Raw genomic sequence first — 5,068 nt, forward strand, 5'->3', positions numbered from 1 at the left:
ATGCACTTCAGAGCTCAATTTTGATTTTTTCATCTTTTATGAGGTAGGGGATTCTAAAGCTCATATGTGTAGGCTAGGATCAATATGCATGAGCATACTAGAGGGCTCAATACTAAAATTTCAGAATTCATATCAGTCATAATCCTTGATATGATTGATACCAATTTTGGGGATACGAGGACCCGAAACCCTTTTTGAATAAAATATGGTATTCCAAAAAAATGCAAGTTATTTAAAAAATGATTTCAGGGGACTAAGCTACACAAGGATCAATCATAAGAACCCTACTAAATTTGAACAGTATTAGTGCTTAACGAAGTTAGGACTGATCAGTTATGGTGATTTAAGAAAAAAAATTGTTTCAAGAAAAAAAGAAGAAAACTTGGATTTTGGGAACCTGTCTAAAAAAAATTGAATTCTGGGGGACTATTACGAACTTGGATCAATTCATGGAATCATATCAAGACTTAACCATATCAGTCCTTAACGAAGTTAGGACTGTTTGGTTTCATGCATAAGAAAAAATATATATAATAAGTATTTAAATAAATGTGTTAAATTAAAAGTTGATTTATGGACAATTGAATTTGCTGAAAATGGTTTAGGAAAAATTGAATCATTAAATGATTAGGTGTGATACCGCATGTGAATGGTATCACATCAGTTTTAATGGTTTAAATGCATTGATTTAAAAAAAATGAATAAAAAAAAAAGAGAAAATGCCCATAGGGAATTATGACATTCTTGGAATGCATTCTTTTTAATTTCTGTTATCAGAATGAACATTATGTGTTATGTTGACTCTTGAACTTGTAAATAGGTCTAAAAGTATGGTTGGATTTTTATTTAAATATGTGAATATGGGTGAATCTGGTTATACGGAGTTAAAACGACTCATATTTTTTGTTGCAGCATGATCATTGGATGGTCATTCATACTTTAATTATAATTTCATCATGTCTGAGTACGTAAATTTGCATGAATGTGAGTCATATCATGTTTGTTGCTTGTTTAATATGCAGTTTTTATTTTTAAACTAAGTGCTTGAAACCAGATATGTGTTTGGGACCCAACTGGTTTTTATGTTGGACTCATAGTTCCCAAACCGCGAACCTGAAGGCTTTCAAATTCCTTGGAGGGCTTCTAAACATGTAGAAGGAGTTCTAGAATGAAAATTAGGCCCGAAGGTGGTACATATTAAGAGCTACTCACGCAGCAAACCAAGACCACAAATCTGCAAGGGTTTGTCAGACTGTTTCAAACACGTCTCAGTGTCAGCATTTTAATTCTCATAATATGTGAAGTTTGGAAATGAAATTTTTATATGTGTCATACCACACATGGTAAAAATTCTAGAATTTTTCTCTATACCTATAATTTCCAAAATTTCATGTAAGTTATAAAATTTTCTTCATTTTACATAAAATAGTTTCTGCCAAAAAACTTTTGAGTAAGGTTTGTTCTTAGAATTTTTGTGATTTATTGATACCGAATTTCGAGATAATGTTTGTGACATCTAAAAGCTAACATGTGTCAAAAATTATGATAAACATTTTGTATTTTCTTACTCTTTGATCAGTGCATAGGGAACAAACCTTTTTGGCAGTCTAGTACCAGAAAAAGATTTTGTCCTGTGTAGTTTGGAACTGAATGACCTTTAGTAAATCGTTCATAATTTCCAAGCTATGATGTATTTTTACGTATGGTTTATGGGGTTTGAAAGATGACATGTATGGGTACCCCTGACAAAAAATTGGGTCCCGAACTCAGTTTGTATACTACTAGGTAGCTATTGTAACAAAAGTATATTTTCTTCTCATCCAAACCATTAATCAGGAAATAGACCAATTGAATGTGTGAAGCGTATGCTTCCAAATATGATATGTTAAATGTCATTATGATATGATGACATGTTAATTATAGTGAGATATGAAAATGTATGTTACGAATTTATGTTGATGTATGCCCTAAAAATTTGTCAATGCATGTCACTGGATTTTTGTTAATGCATGCCACTGAAATATGAGGATGTATGTCACTGAATTAGGTAGTTTGTGCGTGAATGACAATAGAATTAATGTAATAAAAAGATCAAATGCTCATATTAATTCTATTAATATTTACTATGAGAGGTTAAGTAGTAGTTTTGGCTCACTGAGAAGTTATTTTAAGCACAAAAGGTTTTTTTTTCTCCCACCACAGAGATAAGGAAAACCTCCATAGTAGCTGAAGGGTGGTAGGTATGTACCTCATGAATCAAGTTTGATATATCAGGGTAGTGGTGTTGGGAGGTCTCTCTTGACAAAGCCATCCCTCACCCAGGACTAGTGATTGGTGCATAGCCAGGGTTAAGCCACAACTTGTTTAAATATACTCTCTCTTAAGTTGTTGCCCTCATCTAGGTAAAGTCTGTGTTAGTACCCATCAAATAAGGATATCAAAACAATAATTGAATGTACATTAGTTTAGATAATGCATGCATCACTTAAGAAAGAAAACATAAATAAAAGAAGTTAAAGCCACTCATGCATGAAGGAGATACAAAACATATTGGTAAGTTCATGTATTATTTAACTGCACATGCACAATTCTGATAGTAACTTCTGATTTAATTGATGTATGTATTGATACTTGAAGTCATTCTCTAAATGAATATCTACTTAATTGATAATTTGTAATTGAATGAAAGTATGTATCATGCATACCTGGTTCTGTTTACATGTATTGTGTTTTAGCGTTGTCTACTGAGACTTGGTGAGTCTGACCCCAGTTATTACATGTAGGTACTGATTCAGGAGCTTTGTGATTGATTCAGGAGCTTTGTGATATCGAGATGCTATGACAGTTTTGATAGCAGTCTTTTCCTTTCATGTGAACTATTTTGGATAGACTCTACTTTTTCATGATGGACACTAAGACTAATATTATTTCTAATTTAATGGGACTAACTTAAATTTTTATGAATGTTATTTGTATTTTTAATTCAACTATAATGATTGGCCAATCTGTGACTCGCCCAATTTGTTTAACCATTTTGAACAAATGATTTTTGCTATGATTATTTTTAAAAAAATCATGACTTTTAGGTTAAAATTTTGGGGCATTACAGCTTTGGTATCAGAGAAAAAAAATATTGGTTCATGACATGTTCAACAGTCAAACATCGCTCAATAAGTAAGTTTCATTTTGATATTTGATCGAATTGAAATGATATGGTTGGTAATTTTTTTAAATTTATGCAAATAAGAACCTAGATGCAAAGTCAAAACATCACATGTTATTAGTGTCAATGAAACTTAGAACTTACGTAGAATTTTTGTAATTAGATGGTCATAGGACAGCCTCAAGGTTAGACCATGCAGAGAGACTTCATCTTGGAAGCTCTCAACACTTTGTCTGCCACTTGCCAGAACCTCGCAAATAACATGGGTAATGGCAACAACATAATGAGGGAAACAATAAAAGGAATCATGTAAGAAACCATGGAGCGAGTTATAAGTACTTCATGGAGATGGATCTCCGATCTTTCTCAGGAAAGGAGGACCCAGATGAGGTGCCATTGGGGAGATCTTTCAAACACTGGAGGTCCACATAGATAGGTAGGTTATGTTTAGTGCCTACCGTTTGAAGGAAGATGTCAAGAGCTGGTAGGAGATCGTACAAGAGGTGTGGTACATACCAGAGAAGCTATAGTTGCTTACTTGAGAGAAGTTTTTTAAGGTGTTCCTAGACACCTACTTCCATCAGTTCACTTGAGATCGCAAGATGCAAGAGTTCTTGGCTCTCAAGCATGGCAGTATGAAGGTAATAGAGTACACTACTCAGTTCAGACATCTGGAGAAGTACTACCCATACACCTACACCACAGATGAGTCTCATGCCGAGAAGTAAGTCCATGGGTTGCAAGATGGTTGAGGACTAGAGTCCTCAATAGCTGAACAGAGAACCTGAATTAGGCTATCGAGATGGCTACCATACTACAGGTGGAAAAAACACAATTCTTAGGTTGAACCTTAAGTTAACCCCTATTGAAATCATGGTTAATGTTTACCTCTCATGGGATGATTGGGAGTCTTCCAAGAAGACTCAGCCCTGACATTTTTAGAAGGTGGGAGGTATGAAAACAATCCTCAAAGACCCATCGCATGTTAGAAGAACTGGGCACCACCTATTAAGAAGCCTAGAGTGCAACAAGGTGGATCTACTCAACCATAGCCACCTACCGAGGTACGCCCAAAGTGCAAGAGGCATTATAAAGGCATGTATTACAGAGATACCGAAGATTGCCTACATTATAGCATGATGGGACATTACATCAGGGAATATCTTAAAAGATTGGCGTTGGAGGGACAGAACATGAGAACTAGAGGACAGCAGTAGCAGGGACAAAGGAGAGCCATAGCGCATTTACCCAACTACAGCAGAAAAGCTACAAAAAAATGTTGATGTCATTAAAGGTACCATTTCTATTGTAAAATATGATGCTAAGGTGATGTTTGATATTGGTGTTGCACAATCTTTTGTGTCTATATGATTTACTAGCTTATTAGACTTAACACATATTACTATAGGATATATATTGAAAGTGGTCACACCTTCGAATTATAGAACTATTGCTCACACTTATTTGCTAGAGGTAGAGGTTATTATTACTGGGCAAAACTTTTCTACCAACCTGATTGTGTTAGACATAATTGAGTACGATGTAATTTTAAGAATGGATTGCCACAAGAGGCGAATACATCTTATTCATCCAAATCAGTCTATCCTTGAGTATAGGGCCAGTAAATCAGTAAAGAAAGGTAAGATGGTTTTAGCACTGAAGGCTTAATGATTTGTTAAGAAGGGGTGTGAGGCATTTCTGTCCAGTGTTTCCTTTGTGGAACCTAGCATGACCCTTATGTAGGACTTAGTTGTTGAGGAAGAATTATCAGATGTGTTCCCAAGGGATTTACTTGGACTACCCCTTATGTGGGAGATTGATTTTGCTATAGAATGGGTGCCTGGTATGACCCCAATCTCTAAGGCTATTAATTGGATGGCACCCACCGAGCTTCAAGAATTGAAG

This window comes from Nuphar pumila, chromosome 8 (genome assembly GCF_984573655.1).
Source record: "Nuphar pumila chromosome 8, dmNupPumi1.hap1.1, whole genome shotgun sequence".
NCBI lineage: Eukaryota > Viridiplantae > Streptophyta > Magnoliopsida > Nymphaeales > Nymphaeaceae > Nuphar > Nuphar pumila.